At 38.9% G+C, this 16,821-nt stretch overlaps 1 long non-coding RNA gene across 1 annotated transcript in view; it reads right to left on the bottom strand.

Annotated features, from left to right (window-relative positions):
- Positions 1–16,821, bottom strand: part of LOC123837965 (uncharacterized) — a 134,870-nt gene that overhangs the window by 53,738 nt on the left and 64,311 nt on the right. The window lies entirely within an intron of this gene.

Genomic DNA, 16,821 nt, shown 5'->3' with positions numbered 1-16,821 from the left:
TTCAGATAGAATAATTCTATTCTATTCAAGAAAAATAAGAGTAGATTTTAAAAATGTCTGCAGCCTTTACTAGAGAGATGACTGCATAAATACTAGACTATAAAATTCAGAAGAATAATTACATGATGGACAGATCTGTGACAGACTTGGTCCTCGTGCTTATGACCATTCTAAAGTACTGCGAGAACAAGAACCCAGAAACTCACAAATTAATGTCCTTGATAAGCCTCAGAAATCACAGGTCTCATTAACATCTCTGCCAGAGTACTGTTTTTGCTAAGGTGAACAGATGTAGGGGGAAGAAAAAATCACCACTACTAGTTTCTTCCTGCCTTTCTTTTTTGCTATGGCATCAAATTATGGGCCGAACTCATTTAGGTAAACCAGATGGAAATACAGAGCATTGTAACTAAAATCTTGGGGCGACCCAAAGAATGATGACATTTGGTTTCTGATTCTTTGAGACAAGCGGTGGGGCTTGATTTTATGTCTTTATAACTGTCCTGCCTCAGAAGGCACAGGACCATCAAAAGTCTCTTCACTTTAAAAAAGCCCACTGAAATACTATAATTATATAAGATTTTTCCATGGGAGAAGCTAGGTAAAACATACCCAAGACCTCTTTGTTTTGGTAACTTCTTGTGAGCTACAGGCATTTCAAAGTAAAATTTAAACATCCTAAATATCTGTCTTCTAAGACAGAGAATCCGTAAAAATAAATTTCTTTGGCTTTCAAAAGGATATAAAAATGTTCTGTAATTTTTTTTTAGATTTTATTTATTTGACAGAGAGATAGAGAGCACAAGTAGGCAGAGAGGCAGGCAGAGGGAGAGGGAGAAGCAGGCTCCCCGCAGAGCAGGGAGCCTGAAGCGGGGCCCGATCCCAGGACCCTGGGATCATGACCTGAGCTGAAGGCAGCCGCTTAACCGACTGAGCCACCCAGGTGTCCCAAAATGTTCTGTAATTTTAACAGCAATCGCATGTATTCCTTTAGGTTAAATACAATAGCGAAACTCCTGTCCAAAGTGCCTATTAAAAGATTTTTACACGAGTTGGAAGCATTAGCGTACTAAGCTATGATACTAGAGCATGACATCTCAAGTACTCTGTTTAAATGATGGATGTATGATAGTGATTTTCACTGCTTTATTTCTCCAACCTGAAATTGCCACTTAGCTTTCATAAAGATTTTAATGAAAAAAATAAGAACATAATCAAATAGTCTGCAAACAAATCAGCAAACTAGTTGGATGTAATGGCTTGTGGTAGGTCAACTATGTTAGCCTCACATAAGAAAGATAAATAAATAGAATTATTTCTAAACTCCCACGAGATGATGATTGAACAGGAAGATATAACCAAATTATTTTCCACCCCCTTTAGCTTCTAAATTATTCCCAATTTTAGTCCTTCAGACTTAACTTTAAAAATAAATGACTAGATTTTTAAATGTGAAATGGAAAGCAATTAAACACTTAACAATTTTAATTGCTTCAATTAAAATTGAGAATAAAATAATGAAGATTATGCACTTAGATTTCACTATGACCACTATATGAGAGAGTTTTCTTTTTATACATTAGGAAGAAAACAACATTTTTGAGAAATTAATTATGCTTTACTTATTTTTAACACATTAATTTTTTTCAGGCAAAGTCTGCTATGAGTTTCTTTGTGGAGCTTGCTTTCCTGGAGACTCTCACACATCTTTTTTTTTTTTTTCCTTCACCCAACAGATACTTGTCTTCAGTGAGGAAAGACAAAAAGCAAACAAACAAAGAATGAGTGATTACATAAATGCCTAGCTGTAGATAAGCACCTCATAAAAAGTGATAAATATACCAGACAATAGGATGATTTAGTGGAAATGTTATGCATATTGTAAAACATATGTGAATTTATCCATAGGATAAAATAGAGTGACAGAAAGCTAAATATTCCCACCAGGTAAATAATACATGTGAAGTTGGATAATGCAAACAAATTCTAAATATGCATAAAACATAACCAACTAAATACATATTTATTTAAGAGGTCCCATAGAAATTTATACTATTTACTAATATTCATATAATATTAGCATGGAACATATTAAAGGGCATTTGGTCACACATACCAAACATGCAAAGACTATGATGAGTGTTATATATCAGCTAATGTTAGCTTTTCACAAAGGAATGTGAGACCCCCCAAGAGAGGTAATTAGACATTATGGTAGAAGGAGGAGGTTGGAGCCTTATCTTACAAAGGAAGTGATATTTGTGGCACTATGATAAAGTTATGAACACGCTTGCTCTCAGCGTCAAACAATAAGAACTTCAATCAATATAGCAACCTTGAAGCTACTGACTGAAGCAAATCATTTTTAGGTGAAGCTTAAAGAACAGCAATGTGCACATTATGTCACTTTCTTTGGAGGGAACTTGCATTTCTTTCCTTTGAACACTGCAGGTATGATTAAATTTAAGGCTCATTTACTCTTGTATTCATTCATTCGCTCATTTATTCTTGCATTCAGTAGCAGTGAACAAAATGATGGAAATCCCTGTACTTACAAGGACAGTAAACAAGTGGATAGTAAGACATATAATATAGCATGTCAGATGTGGAAAATAAAGCAGGAGGGAAAGTGGAAAGGGAATGGTGTGCAATTAAAATAAGGTCAAGGAAGCAGACATTTGTGAGACGAATGGAAGAAGAAGGAGTGAGTCATGTAGTTACCTTGGGGCATAATGTTCTAGGTAGAGGGAACAGCATGTGCAAAGACCTTGTGAGGGTAACAGAGTTGAAGTGTTGGAGGAACGGCCCTGAGGGCCAGTAGGGCTGGAGTAGAATGAGGAGCAGAGACATAGAGGAGGACAGAAGGGTGAGGCTTATGTGGTATAGACCACTTAAAAGGCTTCAGTTTTCACCCTGAGCTGGAGGAACATGTTCTTTCATGGAAAATAGCAGCTGGGCTGAGGTGGGGGGTGCAGCTTAGCTGGAGGGAAAATTAGGGAGGGGGGCAGCAGACATCATGGTTGGTCAATCTGGTTTTCTTCTGCTTGAAAGCTTATCAATTATCCCTAAATCTGCCTTCATGGGGATGAGTGAAATAATAAGCTAGGGGTCCAGTTAGGAGATGTGAGTTCTGTTCCCAAGCAGGACACTGATACCCCCTCCTCTGCTTCCCGGCCACCACCGGATTCTTTGGCTCCTTCATTTCTGTACAGGAGAATACTGTGGGCAGGTGGATTTTCTCTCTTTCCCCTTGTGGCTTTTTAATGACCTCCCACACAGAAACACGAATGGACAGCAAGCAAATATACTACACATGTCACGTTTCTTCACCCAGACACACCGGCAGATTTTATATTGATGAAATAGAATTGAAAGATAGTCTTTATTTTGTTGAAGTCTAATTGCTGTGCACTTTCGCTCCCTCTGCTGGTTGTGAGGAATGTGGAAAACCACAACTCTGACATTGCTCTGCTGGAAGAGGTCAAGAGCAACCTGCCAGATGTGGTTTTACCATGGCTTTACCATGGTTTAAGCCAGAGGAGAAAGAAAGTTGAGCAAGTAGCCTGCATCTAGGCAGACAACCACACGAGGGAAAGATTCATTCTCTGCCCTGCTGATGATAGAGCTGCAGAATCATGTGGAACCTCAGGGCTCCAGAAACTTAGGGCAGAATCAGGACTTGTAGAAATGCACTCACTGCTCATCATAAATAAGAAAACTTCATGAACAATGAGATTGTGCTGTTAACCAAGAGTTAATGTAGCTCTATCTGGAGCACCCCTTTCTTGTGATCTGATCCTAATTTCAAGGTAATAACTGTTGTGGGGGGGGGGGCTTATTTTAATGTTCATTTTTTAATATGTTAGTAGGGCAATGAAATTCCAGCTTAAAGTCATTTCAGTTATTCTCTGAACTCCTTTAATGACCCTCTAATTGGATTTTTAAAATGTAGTTCTGTAAAAATTAAGTCTTAAGGGTTTTCTTGGGTTTTAATGCCTTTCCTTTGTGAGACCAGAAGGAAGTCATCACCACCAGCAAAGCATTTATTTTCAGGTTTTGTGTGGGCCTGGTGTGACCTGAGGTCCTGTGCCAAGTGAAATAAAAGAAGCTTGGACATAGTTTGGGAAGAAATTAACTTGTATATTTATTGTTTTAATAGGTCAAACATTTCCTACTCCCTCACATTCAATGACTCCCACCAAAAATAAAAGCAGATCCATTTAACGCACATCACATTTCCTAGAAAAGCCACCAAATACAAGACCTCCATCAGTCAGGATCTTTGCACAGTGTTTATGGCTCTGCTTATCTCTGCAGGAGGCAGAGGGCTGGAGGAGATCCCACCTCCATCCTCCCTCCTGCAGGTGAATAGGAGTTGTGTTGATGCAGGTGGTGGAGGAGAAGAAAATGCCCGGTCCTCGCTTCCTGTGAGCACCGCCAGCCATGGGAGTCATGATGTTGGTCTTGTAAGTCAGTCACACGGTATGTTTGCCTTCTTCCTTGTATGACAGTTATTTATATATACTATTCTTATGGAACTTCTTGATTGTAAACTCACCAAGGTCTAATACAATGTCTTATTCCTTACAGCACCTAGTATGTACTAGTTTCCCAGAAGAGATTGTTGAGGAACTACAGTTAATTACAGTTATTTATAGGTTCTGAGTAAACGTGTATTGAATGAAAGAATTAATAAAGGTATTCATTTGAGACTTTTCTAAAGCATACCAGAATCTATGGATTGCCTTTAATCAATAACATTATTACTATTAATAGCTACATTTGTTAAGCATTTATAATATGTTATGGATTGTGCTCAGCTTTTCAAATACTTTCTCACTTATTCTGTATAGTTGAATGAAGTAGGTCCCAGTTATTTATCTCCATTTCACAGATGAGAAAAATGAGGTTTAAAGAGATTAAATTACTTGCTCAAAGTTACCCAGTGAAGCACTGTGCCCCAACCCACTGACATCATCTTTGATTATCGTCTTATGAAATGACATGGCTTCTATGGGGCGGTGGTAACGGGAAAATGGGGTCTCATTCTACCAACCTGAAACTATTTTGAGCCCCCCTTTTCCATACCAGGACAATCAATAGGAGCTATTCGAGTATGAATATCTTCGGATTTATAGGGATCCAAATATCTGGAATGCTTTTGAAAGGACTTTTACAACATTTTCATTCATTTAATTAAAATATCTTGCTGTCAAAGTGCTGCAGATACAGAGATGGTAGAGACACTTCAACTCTAATGAGCCAATCATTAGAATTAAAATCCAGTATGCTAACGGCTTAGTTAGATGTGTGTAAAAGGCACCACGGAGCTTAGAGCATCAGCATAAATCTCTACCTGAGGCTGGTCTGGGCAGCCCACTCTGGGAAGAGGACATCTGTGAGGTATTTCAAAGGGCAGCTGAGAAGGAGGTGGGGGACCAGAGACCCATTGACAGAGGGCCAGCATGGGGGAAAAGTGAACATGAGTCCACAAAATAGAAGTTGGCTCCCCTGAGCTCCCTATTCAGTTCACTTTTAACCAGCCTTGGTGAACACAATGCAGTATATGGTTTTTAAGGATACTGAAGAAATCCAGGGGCAGATAAGTGCTTTAACAGATAAGGAGGCATTTTTTTCATCGAAAAATCCATAGCACTAAACATGAAGTGTCTTGCTAAAGGCAAAATAAGGAATTGTTGAGCGTTGGAGGATTGATTGAGGCTGGTTACTGGAGTTGGCTAGAATACCTCGCAGAGGGACCAGTCTGAAAGCTCTCCCCTGTGCTTTTGGTCTCAAAAGAACCGGGTGAAAGCTGATAAATGGAACAGAACAAATGAATCCTCCCATGCTAATCCCAGTGCCAATCCCAATACATGAACAGCAACAACACATATGTCTTTGTCTTTGAAAGACAGAATTACCGGGAAGGCATGAAATTGCAAAGGTTAACGTTTATTTTTGGCTACTGTGAAGTAGTAAATGCAAACTGCAAAGTTAAAAAAAAGAAAATTGCTACGGCCCCTCTCTCAGTTTCTTGAGAATAGTCTTTATACTGCTTTAAACCTTCAGAGTTGGCAGAATAGAAAAAGTACGGTTTTTAAAAGTAGTTTTTAAAGATAATTAGCTATGATTTTGATGTTTCCTTTCCCTGTCAAATTTAATTAAAATGACATATTTATCATTATTTTGTATATAAAAGTTATGCTAACAGCTTTTATATGGCATATATATGATATATATATGTCTCCTTTGACAAATGTTTGAAGTTTCTTTGTAAAGCCTGTGAAATCTGACTGCCCTATTTCCAAATTATTTAGACACTTTTTCCTGCCCACAATTTTAATTGCCTGTTAACATTATTTTTACATACATTTTTTTTTCATATCAGAGACAAGTACTGCCTTAAAAATAAATGCTCTAATCGTAAGATTTGGTATGTGATAATTATTAGTATAATTTTTTTAAGGAAAGACTATTTGCTGCACATTTAACACTAAGTAACTAGTATAAATAATGTGTGAATTGTAGGCTGTATGAATTCTAATAAATGTGAGGTCTAATTGCCCTTAACAAGACCAGTTGAAAAAAGCACGTTTCAATTGATAAAAGAATATGCCACTTTCATGGTTCTCTGGCAAGTCAAAGGGCTTGTCCATTTTCTTGACATTGTATTTACTTAAAAGAGTTTATCTAAAGGGAAAGAGCAAGGCTGCAGGCAGCTTAGAACAATGTTGTAATTGTCACTAATTAAGTGCCCTCAGCTGTGTCTATACTGGGCCACTGTTTACTTGCCTTACACATACTCAGCTGTAGGTAGCCACACTAAAAATTCCTCCACTTATTACCTTCCTTTCTGTTTTCATTTCTGTGTGGTGAAATATTGACAAATATGTCACATTGGACTTTCACACTTTGTTCCGTCAATAGGTAAATTGAGGATGCAACTATTCTCCCTTCCTTTGAATTATCTGTGAAGAGAGTGGTTGGAGTTGGGGGGATACTGGAAGTTGCTCAAGTACCTAACTGATGAAATGATTCTGAGGAGTAGAAATGCAGCAGAATCATGCTTGGAGTGCATCAACATATTCTCAAACATGCTCTTTATAGCCATAGGAAGCAATTCTCAAAGCTGGCTGGTATTTCAGCTAATATCTAACCACCAACAAAGTTAACTGTGACTGTTATAGACCTAATCCATTACTAGGATCTATTTAGTATCATATTTTAACCTCTGTAGCTTTCAGCCTTAGAGACCCGAGAGAGTTCATTTTTGCCACCTTGAACAATTCTTAAGCTTTCTTTGCCTTAGTTGCCATGTTTGTAAAAAAGATAATGAAAGACTAGACCGGTGTTCTCAAATTTTAATGTGCACATGAATCTTCTGGGCATTATATTAATTCAGATTTGGATTCAGTAAGACCTCAGTGAAGGTGGAAGGTCCACCTTGGTTCCCAGGTGCTGATCCAAGACCATATATTGAGTGCCAAGGAACTAGCTGATTTCTAGTGAGCTCATCAACTCTGAAATTCTCTCATTAAGTCTCTGCTTATGAAATATACTTTATCCTAGATTATGAGATAAATTCACAATTCACTGATTTTTTTTTTTTTTTGGATATCATCTTATAATGTCAGTGAACAAGATAATGAATGAGGGACTAAATTTAACCCTGGACTGTTAAGTTTCATAAATATACAAGAATTATAGCTATAGAAATTAGGTGCCCAAGCTGTGTGCCTATGATTTTATCACTAAATACTAAATAACAGAAAAGTAGACAGCATCACTTTGGAACTTCACAGGGCCCTATGGGGTACCCATTAGTGTTAGCTATTTCATTTCTTTTAGTGTGAATAAACACACATTCCAAGAATAGAATGAGCTTTCGAATATTTATTTCTGAAATGTTTCATGGATTTCATTTTGATGCATTGATTTTCTTCAAGATACCTCAGAATTCTGCCCATCTCAGTTTTTTTCTCCACTCTTGCCTCTGGCTACATTTCTCCCATATACCAGGATACCACTCCACTCAAGCTCCCCAGAATCAATTTAGGTGGAATTTTACTGAGGAGAACTCTCCTTCTGGAGTCTTTTTATTTGATTCAACTGAACAGGTATGTTTCTAAGAGCAGCAGAAATACACTCACAAAATTTAGAAGACTCTATGGCCTCTTGTTTCTTGGGATGTTATTTTAGTATCTGCACTCAATTTCAAAATCAGCTTGACTATTTCATATTCTTATGATTTTATAAATCTTGAACAACATTTATACATCTTGCTCTCTTGGTTTTATTGTACCAATTGCTAAGTGATGGTATGGATGATTTTAACAAAAATATTCATTTCATATTTTTCTTTAAGAGAATAGATGTGATAGGAGCAAATATTTTTTAAAAAGGGTTTCCAGCATTGTTCAAAGCATAATATGAAAGGCTGGAATAAGGGTTTATGCAGATAATGCATTCATGACTGAACAATTTGGATATTAAATATGGTCGTGGGATATAAATTAACTTAAGCTCTTGAAATTTATAGATGAATTCAAAAATGTAAATCTGCTCAGAAAAAAGCTATTTATCTCATCCATTTGTATGGTAATTGGTGGTTCATAATGAAATAATCTGATGCACAGGGTCCAGCTAAATTAGCCTGCCCATAATGCACTATCTTGAAGTGACTTCACATTCTCATTAGAGCCTTTCTAATTTCTAAAGCAAAATTAATGCAATTAGTGATCAAATCAATACATATTGATCATGAGTTTCTTCAATATGGCATGAAAATATCAGGTCAAAAAGAAAGGGCTTTTTTAAATCATGGAATTAATAAAAGAAATTTAACTTGTGGGGGGAAAAAACCCAGCTTTGTGCTATTTTCCACAGTTAGCTATTATTTATGAGAAAGTAGCAATATCACTTTTACCACTGTTTGGGTGAAATTCAATATAATGTGCTATGCCCCCATCCCTTCCCCCCAACATGTCAATACTGTATTCATTGTCCATATGGATTTTTCTCCCCATAAATATCCAAAAGCAAATTTTTTCCTCATGGTGCAGAATTTCAGATGACTAATTACTCAAAAGCATTTCTTTCTTTTCACATGCAAATGTAAGCAAGATTCCAAAGAGAAGTACATCCCCACAACCCCTCGACCCAGTAAATGTACCAGTGTTGGAGTGGGCTGCAGTTAAATGTATGCAGGAAGGAACTTGAGGCCCAGAATAAAAAATCAAAACACATTTGTGGAAATCGAGAGACTGTTGCTTTTCTACATACTAATCAGCTTATTTCAGTGTGAAACAAAATGATACTTCCAAGAAAAAAAAAAAAAAAGACTCAGTCCCTGGAGTCCCTCCCACCCCTACCCAAATGGGTTCTGAGATGTGTTCAACTGGTGTCTACGGAGGTGGTGAGGGCAAACTAGGGATGAACTATCTCAGCTGTTCAACTTCTGGTTATAAAAGTCACCAGACTATATGGATTGTGGGGTAATTTCTGAGTAAACTCTGAGAAAAGGATCATATTATTGGGTTAGTCTACCTTTGAGATCTTCCACAGGGCTAAGCTGGAGAGACCTGATCCAAGGCCCCAAGCCTATGGATTGTAGCTATGGCCAGTTAATTTGCTTCTACATCTTGAGGACATGTAGAGCACAAGCCACTCTTCCTAGGTCTTATTTTATGACTGTATTTCCAGAAGTTTTATGGCTTGTGAATAAATTCCCTTTTTTGTTTGTGATAAAATTAAATTGCTTTGTTTTAAGAAAGGTAATTAATTTGAAGTTTTTCCTGCAAGTTTCACACCCTACGAACATGAATAAAGCTTTTCATGGCGTGTAAATTTATAAACTGTGATTCTGGAACTGAATGGCAGGGGCAGGTGTGCATTATATTTTGTTTACAGACTGGTCGCATTTACTTGAAAGTGATTTCACAGATTTTGGTTGAAGTTCGGACGCTTTTTCAATGGTATGAGAACTCTTTGGTGCTTCTGATGGGGCAACCTGGCAGAACTGATTTCATATCCTCACCAATGTCACAGTTCTTAAAATTAGGGAGTGTTTTGGTGAAAATAATGGATTTGTATTCGCGAAGTCATTTTTTAATTCTCCTGAGGGGAACAGTGCATGGGTTTATAGGTGTTTCTAGAATACTATTTCAGAACAATATTGTCCTGAGTGTGTTGTATGGTTCAATCAAATCAGCACTTTAAAAAAACCATGAAGACGGACAATAACCTTCACCTGTACCACCTATTCTGTAATCTCCCACTTTCTGAGGAAAACATAAAATAGCTCTCAAAAGAAATTAAATAATACACACTCGTTATAGAGATTACAGAGAAGTAAAAGGGAGAAAAAATTACCCTTGATTCCTATAAATATCTTGATGTATATTTCTCCTGTATTTTTATTTGAATATAACTATGTATCAAATTGGATTTGGCACATACTATTTTATAACCTACTTTTTTTCCGCTCAGTGATACATAGTGAATATGTTTCCATGTCACTCATCATTGTTTCTTCACTGCAAGCCTGTGCCATACCTTTTAAAAGACACAAGACATGGAGCGTCCAGGTGGCTCAGTCGGTTAAGTGTCTGCCTTTAGCTAAGGTCGGGATCCCAGGCTCCTGGAATCCAGCCCCACATCGGGCTCTCTGCTCAGTGGGGAGCCTGCTTCTCCCTCTCCCTCTGCCTACCACTCCCCCTGTCTGTGCTCTCTCTGTCAAATAAAAAAAATAAAAAATAAAATAAAAGGCACAAGACATATAGTCAGTAAAGAGCGGTGTGTTTAAAGGGCTTCCGTGTGTTCTTGTTAGGTATGTAGCAGGGCAGGTCCTGTACAGACACCACTGCAGTGCTGCAGGGGTGGAGGGGTGCAGGGAGGTCAGTTCTTCCTGGAGAGGAATCCCTCCGCAGAGGGAAATCAAGGACCACGCAGAAGCTGAGCCCTCCATCTGGGTCTGCCATCCTCCAGGGCTCCTCTCTCCAACTCATCTTCCCAAACATCTCCCCGGGCATGGCTCTCATTGTAAGTGCACCTTTCTCACAGGTTGGAGGTGATATTCGCCTTAGAGATGGTCTCTGCCGGGTGGAGTGCGCACTGCCCTCCCTTCACAGTCCTCCAGGGCAGGAGAGGCAGTGCCTCTGCCTATTAGGATGTCTAGGGTGATCAGAGCACCAGCCAAGCCCACCAGCCAGCCAAGGCTGCTCTAGAGATGCCTAATGGCTACACCATATCAGCAGCTCCCCTGAACTTCCCCGGGTTGGACCCTGGTTTCTGGCCAAGCTCTGGAAACCTGTGTTCTGCTGCTGTGAGCCCTGATCTTTCAGCAGCCTTAACAGGTTGCCACTAAGGGTGGTGCTCATTTGATTTGATTTGATATTTAAAATTATTCCTTGTGGACATGCTGTGCACACTTATGCCAAAGATTACAAGAATGCTTGCAGTAGAACAGGGGGACAAAGAACAAGATTTTCTAAGGAAATGGAAACCAAAACTCTGACATCTCTCAAGACCCCAGTCTGAATTAAAGGCTCCCTTATTTACATTTCCCAACTATTTTGCACATTCCTATGATTCCTGTCACCCAATGGTGTTTGCCTATTTGTCACTGTCATGTGAGCCCCTGAAGAAGATCCCACCCTGTCTTATTTGCTTATTTTTAATTTTCTGTAATCCAACAGGGACCCTAGACACTAGTTGTGGAACAGGGAGCTTGGTCTCTCGCTCCAGCTCACAGAAGTGGTTGAAAGCACGGACCTTAGAGTTCAAGTGTCCGCTTGCTGTGGACCTTGGGCAAGTTATTCCATCTCTCTCTGCTTGGATTTCTCCATCTTAAAAAAGTAGATGATAATAGTACCTGCTTTGCATGGTTATTCTGAGTAATAATGAGTTTGTATTTATAATGCACTTTGAATAATGTCTGGCAGATGGAAGGATTGCATGGCTATTAATTTTACTCTGGTCGTATCGAATTGCTACCGAAGCCTCTGTTTCTTTAGAGATGCAAGTATATATATATTGGAAGTGACCGGGACAGAGCCTGAAACATGCTACAGGCTGGGCAGACACTTCCTGGGCCCCACTTCTAACTGCTGTGTCTGCTCATGAAAGGTTTAGATGGGGCAAGCATGAAAGTACACTAAAGGCGTGCCCTTTAGCAACTTCTTGGGGCTCTTGCTTGCGAGCCCCCTTTCCTGCACATCCGTGGTGGTCAAGCAGTTGGCTACTTCATTTAAGTTATACCGCCAGGCTGTTGTGGTCGTTTCTCACGAGGAGAGATCAGAGTATGTATGCGTGTAGCGGGGGGGACTCGTGTGAAGACGGTAAGAAATGCTCAATCCTGTGTTCCCTGGACCCTTTCTCCTCCTAAGCCATGCCACTTTGTAATGTAGATAAGAGAAGAAATCATAGTGGGGCTTCAGACTGGAGATGGGAAGGAGGCCCATTTTTAATGGCATTGAAATAAGAGGTAAGCCTAAACCCACCATTGCTTATTTATGGCCGTAGTTATTTCTCCCTGGTCCGTCCCAGAGGGTTACTTTCTGTTGTTAATTGGAACTTCTAAGCCATTTTTATTTACAAAGTGTTTTACAGTCATTGGTATTGATGACTTATAATTCCCCCATGAGTTAGGTGTCAGGATGAGGCATTGACACATGCTCCACTCTGAGGAAGCTGAGACGTGAGGGTGGATAAATCGGCCCGCCCCCTCCCACACGGCAGCCTTGCCCCGCCCCCCGCCCCCCCCGCCCCCCCCCCCGCCCCTTGGCTTTGTTGTGGCTTGGCAGATGAGTATCACCCTCTCCGTGCTCTAATAGCAGCTACGATTGGATTCCTGGATAAAGGGCCTTTAGAAGAGGGACGGAGAGGAAACAGCCACACTCGCAGGCTTATTTTGGTTTTTAAGGAAGTAAAACAAATAACTGCCTGTTTATTGTTAAATGTGTAGTGCCAGTCATGACAGGCATAAGGATAGTAACACTCTGGCCAGCAGGGTGCTTATCTGGTTTACTAGTTCAGAAGGACTTGATTGATGTGAAAGGCCAAGGTCTCAGTGAAGATAATTTAGCCATTTCCATACAGTTTATGCTTGTGTTAGTTGTATCCTGCAGGGGAGTCCCAGGGGGCGGCTTCCCTGACCTTCCCTCTAAAAGGTAACACATAGGAGTTCCTGAAGGAACCATCATCTAACAAGACTAATGATGGCTTCCATGCCTATTATCATTCAGAGACATAGAAAAAGGCTTTAGAAATGCAGTACCGCATTCCTCCCTTGATGTTGCACATGATCTATTAAGGCGTTATGTGGCAGATAAATTAATCATTAAAAACTTGCTGTTAAGTCTTTACAAATAATAACCAGGTGTACCTTGATTATCTTTGATCTCAATATATATTTTTTCTGTCGCTAAACAGATGATACATAGCAGTGTGTCTTACTGACAACTTTTCTGAGGGACTCAAAGAAAGGAGGCTATTTTCCTCCAGCACTTTTTTTCTCCTTTTTTTTTTTTTTTTTTTTGTTAGAGAGAAGGGCTAAAAAGAAGTTTTTCACTCAGTGATAGCTCCTGACAGCCAGGGTCACTTTTTCATATTGCTTTGCTGGGATGTGAGTATGAAGCATCTTCCCTGTTTATTATTCCAGCCATCTTCCCATTTGATTTATTTCTCCCATTCACTGCTACTTAGTATTTAAAAGTTCTGACCAAGGGACACGCTCCACATCTTGTGTGCATTAGGTTTTCCATGATACACTGGATTCCACTTAATGCCATCACTTTGGATTGAGGTGGATGGTTTTTTTTCAACATAATATGTTTTTTCGTCACATTAACCACTTCCAGAGCTAACAGTTTCTACATTCCAAAAAGAAAAGGAAAAAAAAAAATGAGAAGAGGAAATCATACAAATGCAACAATCAAGGTAGATATATATAAGGCAAATGAAAATGCATCACAACACAGGACAGGTTTAGTATCATAAATGATTTCATGATTAAATCATTTAAGAATGATTTAATATGCTTCTGGGGAAACTCACGTTAGTGGAAATTGCTCGAGTAACTGATAAATTCAGGAACAGCCCCAGGAATGTGGAGATGGAGACGGAGTGGTAACAGGAGAGGAAAAAGTGTCCTTCTGAAAGCAGTAGGTTTGTAGAGCTTAAAAGACAGGAAGTTTGGTCGAAATTCTTGTTCGCACCACAGATCTCTACAATCTACTCCATTAAGTTATGCATGCTTTTATTAAAGGTCAGTTTAGAGAGGCAAAAATGTTAATTTGGCCTTTCAAAAATTATTTCAAAAATCTTTTCTTTGGACATGTGTGATCTTCTTTTGTATTTTGTTCAGTATCTTAAGGACTGTTTTATGGTTAGCTATCACAATATGGGGATTACTTGGGAGGGGGAATTAAGATTATTTTTTTCTGTTTTGTTAAATACAATATATGTGAAGAGGATGTCTTTATTCCCTCTGAATTCTGAGAAATTGATGTTGATGATATGCATTTTTACTTTTGAAAAGTTTATGCAGGACATGATTAATAGGAAGCAAAAAACAACCATATCTTCATAAAGATGCCAATTACAAGAACTTACGAGGGATATTGATGTAACTTAATATTTTCTATAAAATCAAAATGTTTTGGGGTGCCTGGGTGGCTCAGTTGTTTAGTGTCTGCCTTTGGCTCAGGTCATGATCCCAGGGTCCTGGGATCGAGCCCCGCCTCGGGCTCCCTGTTCCGCGGGAAGCCTGCTTCTCCCTCTCCCTTGTGTTCCTTCTCTTGCTGTGTCCCTCTCTGTCAAATAAATAAATAAAATCTTTAAATAAAATAAAATAAAAAAATAAAATAAAAAAGTTTTTGAAGGGACTAATAGCTATTATTAACTGTGACTATAGCTAAAATCTACCAAACATTTATGTGTCAACACTATTCTAAGTTTTTCACATGTGCTACTTCATTTTCTATCATAATATCATAATCCAGTAGTTATTATTTTTTCCTGTTTATAGAGGCAAAGAGAGAAGGAATAAATTTCCCAAAAACATAGGACTAGTGAGGAGTAGAGCAGTGATGGATAAAAACAGAGGTTCTCTACTGAACAAAATATAAGGCCTTGATGATGATGTTTTTCTTTTTCTTTTCTTGGTAAGACTGACAATCCATCCAGCACCACTCTGGCATCTTATTTTGATAAAACTGAGGTCCAGAGAAGTTAAGTGATTTGCCTAAGATCACATAGCAAGTTAGTAAACAGGAAAAGCCCTTTAGCACTCTACCACCTATCTGAATTGGGCCTGTTTGGCAGCCTACACTAGACGGAAGCGGTACCAGTGGTGAATGAATTCCACTCCAAGAGCAGGAGGGAAGGGCATTTGGTTAAATAAAATCAACACCCTCTTCAGTTACAAACAAGACACCTTGGGAGTAGAGTAAGGGCATGAGTCAGGATGAACCCAAGGTGCATTTATGGGGCAAATGACATTTTTCCTGGGTATGATCCTAACTTCCTACTACTAACAACATCCTCATCCTTTTCCTGCACTATCCAGTGACTTGAATTCATATTTCTAATGCTTATGCTGACTGAAATCCAGTCTCCCTCTACAGCCATCTACTTTAAAGTGTGAGTGCTTTAATAATCCCTTTCTGGGGATTTAAAGAGACCAGCTAAAAAGATCATTGCATGCAGATCCTTTAAGTATTGTAGCATCTAGAGACAGAAACTAATTTAACATAAAAGAGGTTTCCAAGTATTTTTCAGCTCAGATAATATAAACAATGAACTTTTCCATTTGCGAATATGTCTGACCCTAAAAAAGGTAATAAAAATTTGGTGGGAGAACATTTACAATAGGCATAGTATTACATATTTATTTAAAGACTACCTATCTTTGAGATGTTCAATGATGGTCAGGTTTTAAAAATAAAATCAACTCTTACACTATTATACAATATATGGTAGAACCTCCCCAATTAAAATCCCTGGAGATAAAATAGAAGCATGGGGAAATTATTTCTCATAGAATGAAATCAAGGCAAAGATGGAAGCTTCCTGATTCCGATTTGCATGAGCCATTATGCCGATTTATTTAGTAATAGTTACATGGATGGGAGTAGATGCTGGGAATATATAACCCTTGGAATTCAGACTAAAATAATTATTTTGAGTTCTTAGATTTCTGGACTAGTCTGACTAAATACTAATTTTCTAGGTTCTTATTCCTGTAAATGAGTGAATGTTCACATGGAGAACACAGACTCACAAGCAAAAAATCTTGTATCCCTTCCTATCTTCCCTAAACCCAGTGAAGAAGAAAACAAAGGATTCTTATCCTAAGAAGGAAGTAATTTCCCCTTACCACAGAAATAAAGTTGTCAGATTTACTAAAGAAAACCACAGGACATTCAGTTAAATTTGAGTTTAAAATAAAGAATGATTTTTTTTTAAGCATGTGTCCCATGAAATATTTGGATGTACTCTATCTTATCTGGCAACTCTGAAGAGGAACTCTGAGCTCACTGTTGGTGGAAAGGGGGTGTGGGCATTGACCAGCAACCTATCGGTGCCTGTGGAAATGGCTGCCTCATCAGGGCTGGGGAAGAACAGCACTTCTGCCAACAGATCTTGGGCCATGCAATAGTGTAGGTGCTGTCCTAGTGTCTGTCCTGTTGTCTCGGGCTGTGCTTGGAGAGATGGTCTTTGCATCTTCTCCATGTATGAGGCCAAATTCATGTAGGGGAAGTGGCCAAGCATTCAGGAACTGGGCCACAGAGGCAAAATTAATCCTTCAACTCTTTTACA

This window comes from Mirounga angustirostris, unplaced genomic scaffold (assembly GCF_029215605.1).
Source record: "Mirounga angustirostris isolate CCGP_5_RB_7025 unplaced genomic scaffold, mMirAng1.0.hap1 SCAF_8, whole genome shotgun sequence".
Classification (NCBI taxonomy): Eukaryota; Metazoa; Chordata; class Mammalia; order Carnivora; family Phocidae; genus Mirounga; species Mirounga angustirostris.
This window is presented reverse-complemented; position numbering and strand designations above follow the sequence as displayed.